Genomic DNA, 11,598 nt, shown 5'->3' with positions numbered 1-11,598 from the left:
ATGAAATCTATATTTAATAAGAAGCATTATTAATGATTTTAATACTTTAATGACATTTTGATTATATAATACATTTGTTTAATTATTTAATATTAATATAATGAATTTATGTTAATATTAATTTACTGGATTATTGAATTATCTAAATAATATAAGGAAATAATATTAACACTAAATATAGTTAAAATTGAAGATTGAAATTGGGGGTAGAGAATAAAAAGGTGTGATTTGTAAATGACTTGGAGAGAAAAGAATATAATTCCAAAGCATTCGTTGAATTCTAAAGGAATGTAACTATAGTGGTAGTTTGAATAGAATACACAATCATCAAGGACGTGGACTTCCAATGTTTTGTGTTTATACAAATATATAGTGAGTACTATACAAAGGCTGTGATCAGAATCATAGATGGTCAGATTGCACAGTAAATGCAATTTTAGACTACAATCAAGTTGGGGTAACATCAAATCAGCATAATACAGTGATAGGAGAATACAGTGATCGGACATGGCTGATAGAGGATATTTGGGTTCATGGGCGGATGTGGGTTGGGAAGACCTGCCTCATGTTCCACAGTGGGTTTACACAAAAGGCAGATGGAAGGACATGGCGATACAGGTAAACCAGAGCAGAAATAACAAGGTTTTTCAGCTAGCTTCAAAATACTTTCAAGGCTTCTTTGGGAACAGACGCAGTGTGGCATGGTGGCAGAATAACAATGGAAGGAGATTCACTCAAGGGCGTTTTAATAATGGTGCGAATCATGGGAATTCTAAGAAGCAATTCAAGGGATTTTTGAGGAAATGGTCTTTGGATCTGGGCAATCAGCGAACGTTTGCTAGGGTTGTTGGCTTGACAAATAAGGAGACTGTGGCTAGGGTTTCTGTTTCTTCACAGTAGGTGGGAAATAAGGTAAATGTGAACCTCAAGGAAGCTAGTCCAAAAAAGGTAAGTAAGATTCCTTTTGATCCTATTCTGCCCAAGGTTTCTTCATCGCAGGTTTGGGCTCCTATCCCTTGTATCGATCTTTTAGGTTCTTATGTCGATAAGAAAGCGAATTGTTTGCATACGAATGCTATTTCTAGGGAAATTTGGGGTGATCAAATTAGTTTGTTAAAGCTTTATCATAAATTGCAAAAAAGATGAGGGGATATGCATTATTTTCAATTATTATCTATGAATGCTTTTATTATTGTCTTTGATTCTCCTTCTTTCAAAGATGAGGTATTAAGAACTTCGCATCATTGGTTTGGAAAACATTTAATTTCAATTGCGGCTTGGAAACCTTTTTCTGTTCCTTCTTGGTCTAGTTCAAAACTTATTCCTTTTTGGTTTGGTTTACCTAAAATTCCTTTTGAATTTATGGATCTAGATGTTCTTGAGAAAATTGGAAATTCTATTGGAACTTTTTTAACATCTAAGATGGACTTTGTGGAGGGGAAGGTTCTGGTAAAAATTTATGTTCTTATCAACCCTAACAATGTTTGCCCCCGTACTTGTAATATCAAGTCTCATGATGGTATTTGGCACCAGTCAATTAAGAAATTAGATACGGAGCTTCTTAAGTCTCCTTTACTTTTGGATGCTCCTTTACTTATGGATTTTAAGAAAAACTAGTAGGTTGTTGACTCTGTCCCTAAAACCCTTAATAAAGATTGTTTGTCAGCGGGACCTTCGATTGAAGGATGTGGAAATGTCTCTTCGCATAAATTGGTAGAAACAGGTCACATTAATCTTGAAAATAATCCATTGTGTTGTAGTTCTGGGAAACCAAATAATCACACTTCGGGTTCGGTCTCACTTCCATCTTTACTGAAGACATTTTCTAATAATGGGGGTATAGTGGATGGTAATCCCCCGATGAATGGAGTAGATCACCCATTGATGATAGATTGCCCTAAGATGCCAAATAATCACACAGAGGGTGAGGACGACAATTTGTCTTCATGCACTCAAAAGGAGGTTTTGGATTCTTCAAAGAATGTGAATTTAGATAAAATTGTAGTGGTTGATATGGAAACTATTAAATAGGTACCTGCCATAGGTTTTCCTAATGATGCTTCTTTAGTTTAGGAAATTAAGAATTTGGTGTCTAATAATTCCCCTCTAAATGTTGAAATTAATATGGCTAATGAATCTTCCTTAGGGAATAGTAATCCATCAGAGGTTGTCCCTGTTATTATGCTAGATGAGAATCTGGTTCAGCAAGTACATGATATTTTTAACAATCATGCACATCAAATGGATGAGGGTATTACTGATAGAGTTGTTTGTTCAATTGAGAATGATTTGGGGGGTATAAACTCGACCCTTCCAATCTCTGCATCTGCTAATCCTTTTGCGGTTTTGGCTACAATAGAGTTGGGTTTTGAAGATAATCCATTTATCCTAGCTTCTCCAAAGTTATGCAAGAGTTTACCAATTGTCCAAACAACTCCAGTTTTTTCACCATTGGTGGTTTCTCCTAAGAGAGGTAGGCCTCCAAATAATCTTAAGACTCAAATGGAAATTGATGTTGGAATTCAAAAGACTTTGTCCCTTTCTCCTGTTGGTGGGCAAGGGAGGCATTCGGTCTCTCTTGGTAGGCCTAAGAAAACATGCCTAACTCCTGTAAGTGTAAAAAGAAAGAGGAGTAAAAGATTCGTGGATAGTCCACCTATGACAAGATCAGGGGCTGTGAAACGTAATTTGCAAGGTTGCTTTGGGGAAAGCAAAAATTCTTTGATTAATGGGAAGAGGGGAGCTTCGGCCTCCCCTCGAGGACAATGAGAATTATTTCTTGGAATGTTAGGGGCTTAAATGCCCCTAACAAGAGACTCTTAATTAAGTCCCAAATGGACTTAATTAAGTGTGATATTTTTATGTTGCAAGAAACAAAGTTGTTAAAGGAGTCTGCTGATTTGGTTTTTTCATCTTGGAGAAGGTGGAATTTTCTTTCTTCTCCGGCTTGTGGTGCTTCAGGAGGTTTGGCACTGCTTTGGAATAATTATAATATTGAGGTACAGTTAGTGGCATCTGCTACAAATTGGATGTTGGCTTTAGTTATAAACAAAATTTCAAAGGTTAAATTATGGCTTTTTAACATTTATGCTCCATCAAGAATTCAAGGGAAGAGTAAGCTATGGGGTGAATTAAAGAGGATTTCTTCTCCCTTAAAACATGGTTCCTTTATTATCTTCGGAGGTGATTTTAATGCTATCACTGATTTAGATGAGAAAAGAGGAGGTGTTTTCCCTAATAAAAGGATTATGGATGACTTTAGGGATTTCATTTCTAATATGATCCTTTTTTATTGTAAGTCTCAGAATGGGTTTTTCACATGGACAAACATGAGAAGGGATTTTTCTCAGATTGCTGAGAGATTAGATCGGTTTTTGTTATCTGAGAATTGGATTGATTCAGATTTTGAATTCTTTTCCTCTATTCTACCGGTCTCAAGTTCTGATCATTTTCCAATTTCCCTTTCAGTTATTGAGGATAGGGCTTCTTCTAAGTCTCCATTTAAATTTGAGCCCATGTGGAATAGGGATTCTTCCTTTTTGCCTTTGCTTATGAAATGGTGGAATTCTGCTCCTTTTTGTTCTAGGTCTCGTATGTTTCAAATTGCTAAGAAGTTAAGTTATTTGAAATTGAATATTAGGGAATTGAATATCTCGCATTTTAAGAACATTTTTCAGGAGAAACAAAGGATTCAAGATATGATTGAGTGTTTTAATACTCATGTGCTTCAACATGGTATGGTGCCACAAGTTTTTGATGAATTGAAGTCACTAAAATTATAGCTTGAGGAGGTGTTAGCTAGAGAGGAAATCTATTGGAGACAAAAATCTAGAGAGTTATGGCTTTCAGATGGTGACAGGAACACAAAAATTTTTCATTCTTCAACTAAGATTAAAAGATGTAAGAATAGGATATCTTGTATTCAGCGTCAGAATGGGAATTTATTGACAAAGCCAAAGGACATTGCTTTAGAGGAAGTGAGGTTTTTTAAGTCATTATTATCTTCGGAAAATGGAAATCTCAGCAATGATATTATATCTAATATTCAGCCTTTAGTATCTTTGGAAGACAATAAGATGTTGATTTCTCCCTTTTCCTTAGAAGAAGTTAAGAGTGTTGTCTTTTCCATGAATCCGGATAAAGCCCCGGGACCAGATGGTTTTACTCCTTTATTTTTTTCAGAAATGTTGGGATTTTGTGGGAAATGATGTTTTATTGGCTCTCGAGGAATCTAGGAGAAATAGGTCCATTTTAAAAGAACTTAATACTACAATGATTGCAATTATTCCTAAAAAAGAGGATAATAAGACTTTTGCTGACTTCCACCCCATTGCTTTATGTAACACTTTGTATAAGATATTTACGAAGGCAATTTCCCTTAGGTTGGCAAAAATTCTACCTAGGATCATTTCATTGGAGCAAGGTGGTTTTGTTCCCGAAAGGGAGACGATAGAGGGTGCAATTGTAGCACATGAGGTGTTGCATTCTATTTCCACCCAAAGAACCCTGACCATGATACTTAAACTAGACATGATGAAGGCTTATGATAGAGTAGAGTGGGGGGCTTTATGTGTTGTTCTTGAAAAGTTAGGTTTTTCCAAGGCCTGGGTCAAATGGATTCGTGCATGTATTTCTTTTGCAAGATTCTCAGTTTTAATTAATGGTTCTCCTTGTGGTTTTTTAACTTCCTCTAGGGGTTTGAGATAGGGAGATCCCCTTTCTCCCTTTTTGTTTATTCTCCTAGCTGAAACCTTTACTTGGGCTATTAGGGCTACTAAAGTGGGGGGGCTTTGGAAAGGTATAAGGATTCAGAATATTCCCCAAAGTATTTCTCATTTTCTCTTTGCTGATGATACTCTATTGTTTGGACATACTTCGTTAGTTGAGGCAAAAGTGATTAAAGGAATAATACAAAATTATGCATCATTTTCTGGTCAGAAAGTGAATGGTGATAAATCAAAGATTTTTTTCCTTAATACATCACAACTAGTTTAGCATAGGTTGCAATCCTTTTGGGGATTTGAGACTGGAAGTCTTCCATGTACTTACCTTGGGATTCCTTTCTTTGTTAAATAGGATAAGATTGGTTTTTGGGATAAGATTATTTCGGTCATTCTAAAAGAATTCTCTCATGGAATCATAGATGGTTAACTTTGGTGGGTAAAATTGTTCTCATCAAGTCTGTTTTGAATGTTGTTCCCATATATCTCATGTCTGTTTTGAAGTCTCCAAAAGTAGTCATTGTTAGTATACAAGATACTTTTAGAGATTTTCTTTGGAACAATAATAAAGATGGCAAGAAGAAACTCCCTTTAGTTGCATGGGATAAGGTATGTTTGCCTAAGGAACTTGGGGGAACAGGAATTCAGAGTCTAGAGAATCAAAATTTAGCCTTAGGTGCTAAGTTGGTTTGGAAATTATATGACAAGCCTAGCTCCTTATGGGCACAGATTATGTTTGCCAAATATTTAAATAATGGACTGAGAGAGTACATTTTTAAAGTCTCAAATTTGCCTTCAGGTTCTACTATTTGGAATTTCCTTTGTAAATGTAGATCAGTTATTTTGCCTCATCTCTCATGGATTGTTCATAATGGTAGAAAGGTCAGATTCTGGGATGAAGTATGGAATGGACACACACCTTTGGTGAATATTAGGGATTGGTCTCCTTTGATTACTATTCTTTCCTCCCTTTGGGGTGTTTTTGTAGCAGATTATTTTAAAATTGTGACTAGTGGACCCCGTAAGCTAGCTAGATGGAAGTCGATTGATTTCTTAGATGTTGATCAAAGCAAGAAATTAGATTTTGAAAAGATTTTGGGGAATAGAATTGTATTTCTTTTTGATTCTGAGGATGAACTTATTTGGACAAAGAATATTTCTGGTAAGTACACTGATAAAGATGGTTACAACTCTCTTATGGTTGCTAAAGATTTATCTTCTTGGCCATATAAGTTGTTTTGGCATTTGGCTTGTCTTCCCAAAGCTGGAGCCTTTGCTTGGTTGACAGTTCAAGATAGAGTCCTTATAGGTATGAGACTAGATAGGCTTGGTATTACTATTGTTTTCCCTTGTGTTCTTTGTAACAAAAATTTGGAATCTTCTTCACACCTATTCGTACATTGTGATTATGCTTATGAATGTTGGCAGTGGTTGTTTGAGAAGTTAAATATATCCTTTGTTATTGGTAAGGATCTCATTTCCCATTTTAGATCTTGGCCCTTTATGTTTGCCTCATCTTTTTATGCATGCCTTTGGATCATATCTCCATCGATTGTGATTTGGAATGTTTGGCTAGAGAGAAACAATAGGATATTTAAAAAAATAAGGTCTCCTGTGTCTGAGGTTCTATTAAAAATTGAGTCTTCAATCTCTAAGGTTGCTTTGTCATTTATTTATAAGAATTTGGAAAATCTTACTTCTTTTTCGCACTGGGATAGTAGAGTTACTAGAGTTTGGAAGTTGCTGTCAGTTTTACCCTCTCATGGTTCAATTTTTAAAAAGAATGATGCAATAGGTAAGAGATGCTCTACTAGATGGAAACCTCCTCCGTGGGGGCACGTTAAACTGAATTTTGATGGGGCCTCTCATGGTAACCCTGGGCCGGCTGGGGTAGGGATGGTAATTTATGATCACAATGCAAATTTTATTCAAGCTAAGTGTCATGCTATTGGTTTTAAAACTAACAATTATGTAGAATTTCATGATTTGTCTTTTGGATTGGATATGGCAATCTCTTTGGGTATTAAGGACTTAATAATTGAAGGTGATTCTATGGTGATTATTCAATGTGTTATGAAAAAGAATTTGAATTGTTGGAATTTGCAGTATATACTTGATCCCATTTTACAAAAATTAGAATTGTTTGAATCTTTCTTGGTATCCCATTGTTACAGAGAAGTTAATAAGATTGCAAATTATTTGGCAAATTTAGCCATTGATAGCAATGCTAATCAGCGAGAGGTAGGTTTTGAGGAAATTTCTTCTAGGGTATGGGAAGGTTTGCAACAATAGTCATATGATTTTCTTGAGTAACATCGATGTAAAATTTGTTGGCATCATAACAAACAAAGGGAGATTGTTGGCATTTCAATAAGGATATTGAGAAGGTTGTTGATGATTATGGATATAACTGATTAAGGATATTTACTGTCTTAACAATATTATTTTGTCATTGATGTCAATAAATTGATTTTCTGATTTAGTATGATGTTGCCATATCTTAAGAAGTATGTTTTAAAGAGAATTAAGATGTCGGTAAAAGACATAGAAAGAATGTGATGAATAAGGGGAGGAATAAGTTATTCAATGGGAAACTATTACCAAGTTAGACAATGATGAGATCATGATGTTTAGATTGTTTTGATATCCTACATACGCTAATGTTTGTAAGGTTAATACTATACTATGTTATCGAGCAAAGAACCTAGTCGGTAAACCCTAAGGAACCTAGTCGGTAAACCCTAAGGTTGTCGCTATTGGTTAATGAAGGCGGAATGTCTACCGAGTGAAGTTTAGTATTTATCGAGTTGCAACCGAGTAATAACAGAATGCATTGGATGAATACATGTGTTATTTAATGAAGGAAGTTGATGAGCTGGATATGATTAAATGATTGATACAAAGTGTATGAAGTTTGTTAAGGATCTATGGCAATGGAAGATCAGCAGGAAGATCTACAGCTCAGATTGAACCGCAATACCCTAGCACAAGTTCCAAGAAATGTATGCAAGTTCCAAGGTGAGGTAAAACATTTTCAGATTGAAGGATACATTGAACCTGGTCAAGTCTGGAGATCTGATGGCTAAGATTGATCATGGGAAATGTGATCAAGGAGATTAAGCGGTTAGCAAATTGTTTATAAATAAGGAACTGTTGATAAACAATGTATGCAGGCAAATGTAAGCACAGGGATGATACATAGTGATTACCGAGCACAAAAGCTTGAAGACCTGTTTGATTAACAGAATATAGAGCCCAGCACAGGGACAAGATAAGTCCTATGACTACAAAGTATTGAGTAAATAAGAATCTGCTTTAGCATTTTAGATGTAAAGTTGCAGATATATTCTTATTACTGTTTTTTTGTAAAGTGATAGAAAATCTCTTAACTGAGTGGACTTAACAGTCTTATTTGTAAAAACTCTTGCAAGGTAACATTCTAGTTGAGTGTTTGAAATTCTTTGACAAGGTCGCTTCTAACAAAGTGAAGATCCTAACAGATCTAAGGGAAATCCCTTAACCGGGTCACATCTAGCAATGTCTTTGTAATCTTTAGCAAGATTTGCTTTTAACCGAGCATACTCTAGAAGAGTATATTTCTTAGTGGGTCCAAAATCTCACAATGGTTTTTCGCTATTTGGGTTTCCATGTTAAATCTGGTGTTGAATGTGTTGTGATGTTATCTGTTTATGAGTTTGCATGTTTTATAGTTTTGGTTACATATATCTACTAAAGCTACCAAGGTTGAATCTATTGATTTCATGGAAGTTTAAGCTTATATGATTCACCCTCCCCTCTCATCTTGTTAGCTTTGCATCTGTACTTAACAATTAGTATCAGAACTATTAATTGGTATCAGAGCTTTGGACTCTGGAAGAAAAGTTTAAAGGTACTTGAGGCAAAGATCCAAAGATGTATAAGAGGGATGCACCGAAGCTGAACAAGTCTAGTTTCTCTACATGGCAGAAAAGGATGAAGCTGCACTTATCAGGAGTTGGAGAATATGCAACATATTATCTGGAGAATGTTTTCATTACACCGAGCACCTATCCATTGACAATGGAAGAGATAAAGGCAAAGCAAGAACACACTCAAGCAATGATTGAGATATCATCAGCATTGACCGACTCAGAGTTTAATGATCTAGAAGGTTGTAGTGATGCAAAAGCAATGTGGGACAAACTCATATCTATGTATGGCAGTGATGAACATGTTCAAAGAGAAAAAGTGGATAGTCTAAGAGGACAACTTGAATCTATGAGGATGAATGAAGGTGAGAACATAACCCAGTACGGTACAAGACTAAAAGAAATTGTCAATAAAATCAAAGGAGCGGGTGGAACTATTGAAGAAAAGGATATAACAAGTAAGTTGTTAAGAACCCTTCTACTAGCTTATGCAATCTGAGTCTCTGTAATCAATGAATTGAGTTATGTACCCAATATGCTAGTTTCTTTAGATGCTACTATCGGTAAGCTACATGCATTTGAGTTAAGTAATTTTGATAACAGTGGGTCTGTTGGAACCCTAAAATTTGCAATTTTTAGAATTCCAAATTCCAAGACAAGGAGCAAGAAAAATTCTAAATACATACATATGTGTGTGTGTGTGTGTGTGTGTGTGTGTGTGTGTATTGAATAGGTACAAGTAATATATTTTATATTTGTTGCACAATATGAAACCATAACATAAACACAATAATGGGCATAAAAAATGGAGTGTGAAGCACCAAAGGGGGTATTTACATCATTTAAAGACCGTTTATCCATTATATACCCATAAAATAGCCTTAAAATACCTCTAATATGCTCAAACAACTTGTAAAATGACAATTAATTACATAAACTAAGGCAATTTCGGGATTTGGAATTATTTTTATTTAAAAGGGGGGTGTCTTTTCACCCAAAGGGGTATGAAAACCATTCAAACACATATATATGTGTGATGTAAAATGTTAAAAAAAAAAGAGAGAAGAGAGAGATACAAGAGGTGGAGGCAATTTTGTACTTTTAAACTTTTTATCAAAAATAACCAGTTGCATTTTCTTTCTCATATGTGTTGAGAGTTAACATATTTTTAGAAGGTAGTTGCTTGTGATATTATCTAAAGGAGATAAGGTTATTTGTGTTCTTCCAGTGAAATTTTGTGTTTCATATTGTAGATTTGGATAAAAAAATATTTACTTGTGAATTGTAATTGTTCCATGTATTTCTTCCTTGGATGGTCTCTTCAAGTTAGGGTTAAATTCATTCAAGCGGTTTACAATATAGACATTGAAGTAGAGCTCATAAGAAATAGTAACTGACAGACTCATCGAGAGGTGGTGGGTTTAAAAACTGTCTCATAAGTTTACACAATAAGTCCTAAAGAAATATAAGACTCTGTACCCCAAATAAGAGGAAAGGCACTGATCATTTGTAAACAAACCCTTTAACCATACCAGTTACCCTTTACTTTTAAGCATTAGGATTAGTAGAGTAGGTATAGTAGGTAATTTAGCCAAAGTGTAACATATATACTTTTGTAAGATACATAGATCAATACACACATCTGAAGTTAGTTTGTTTAAGAAACTTATGCCATTCTAAGACTAGGAGACATCAGATTAAGACACTAAATCTGCTATAAAAAGCATTAGTTGAAGGAACAACTAGTGAGTAGGTATACCCACCTAGGTCCTGCAGAGCCTAAAGTGAGAGAGTTAGTAACCAAATAGGTTCACTCTATAAGTTGGCCAAGTCAATTGGAGGGTTTGATCATAGGAGTTGGCATTTCCTTAGAACCTATCCAATCTGTTGATTTGAGACCCAACAGGGTCTTCAGTAAATAAAGTAGAATCTGCTTTCAGTTCTTTTTATATTGGTGAATCTGATGATTACAATGATAGAATGAGTAAGTACACTGAAGGGGATCACAATGGAGCAAGTGAAAGATTTCACAAGAACATGGAAAAAGTGCACAAACTATATGAGGAAATCAAGAAGCAAGAAGAGTTTGAAGCACTATTAGCCAGAAGGTTACCGAGAGGCAAAGGTAAGTATAAAGGAAAACTACCTTTGAAATCTTTCAATTGTGATAAGATAGGACATATGGCTTCTAACTGTCCTGACAGAGAATCTAGTGAAAAGAGAGATCACCGAGATGACAGACAGAAAGATAATCATTACAGAGGATACCGAGATTTCAGAAGAAAAGATAGAAAGTCATGCCTAATAGCTGACGAGGAATCCAATGATGATAAATCTGATGAAACTGATACAAAGGAAGTAGTTTATGTGGCTATCAAAGATCGATCAGATGAAGAAAGGTATGAAGAAAAATCCCTAGTATCTCACATAAGTAAAAATGATTCTTGGATAATAGATAGTGGATGTTTACATCACATAACAGGTGACAAACTCAAGTTTGTTAAGTTAGAAGATTATGATGGAGGTTATGTAAGATTTGGTAATGATGCACCCCAGTAAGAGGTAAAGGATCCATAGCACTTCTTGACAATGCTAAATGTAATGATGTCTATTGGGTTGAAGGTTTGAAATAAAATTTGTTGTGTAGCATAGCTAAACAATACAGGATACCGAATAGAGTTTCAAAAAGGAATTGTCAAAGTTCATGACAAGCATGGAAAGTTAGCAGCTACTAGGACACAAACAAAAGGTAACACATTTCACCTTGACTCAACTTAGAATAAGTGTCTATATGCAAAGATATATGATACCTGGTTATGGCATAAAAGGTTTTGTCATGTAGATTTTGATAATCTGATCAAAATAAGTAAGAAGCACTGAGTAAGAGGTCTACCGAGTCTTGAGAAACCTGAGAGTGCTATGTGCCAAGGATGCCAGATGGGTAAGATGACAAGATCAAGTTTTACAAG

The sequence above is a fragment of the Cryptomeria japonica genome, chromosome 11 (assembly GCF_030272615.1).
Source record: "Cryptomeria japonica chromosome 11, Sugi_1.0, whole genome shotgun sequence".
Lineage (NCBI taxonomy): Eukaryota > Viridiplantae > Streptophyta > Pinopsida > Cupressales > Cupressaceae > Cryptomeria > Cryptomeria japonica.
The sequence above is the reverse complement of the archived record's forward strand: the minus strand, read 5'-3'. Positions refer to the sequence as shown.